Consider the following 384-nt stretch of genomic DNA (forward strand, 5'->3'; position numbering starts at 1 on the left):
CTACTACCGTGCAAGATTATCTATGGCGATTTAACGAGGCGGTGACGGACTGCCCGACCTTGAAGGAGGACAAGAAGATGGAGCTCTTCATAGACAACCTGAAGGCGGAAATAGCCGAAGCAGTGGAGGCGAAGAGCCCGCACGACCTCGAGGACGCGATTCGGGAAGCGGTTCGTGCAGAAGGGCGCATCAACAGGCGAGAGTCGGCGCGCAGAGCGAACCGTCTCCCTGTTTGAAGAGGGTGCCATCACACACTGTATACTGGCTCCGGAGAAAACTAGAGAAAGTATCAGGATTCTGCAATCCGGTCTCAACCGCTAGAAATAGTAGCCTATTTTTAACGAATTGCCGAGCGTACACCGGACAGAATTAGGGCAGACTCCC

The sequence above is a fragment of the Cystoisospora suis genome (assembly GCF_002600585.1).
Source record: "Cystoisospora suis strain Wien I chromosome Unknown contig_1312, whole genome shotgun sequence".
Taxonomy (NCBI): domain Eukaryota; phylum Apicomplexa; class Conoidasida; order Eucoccidiorida; family Sarcocystidae; genus Cystoisospora; species Cystoisospora suis.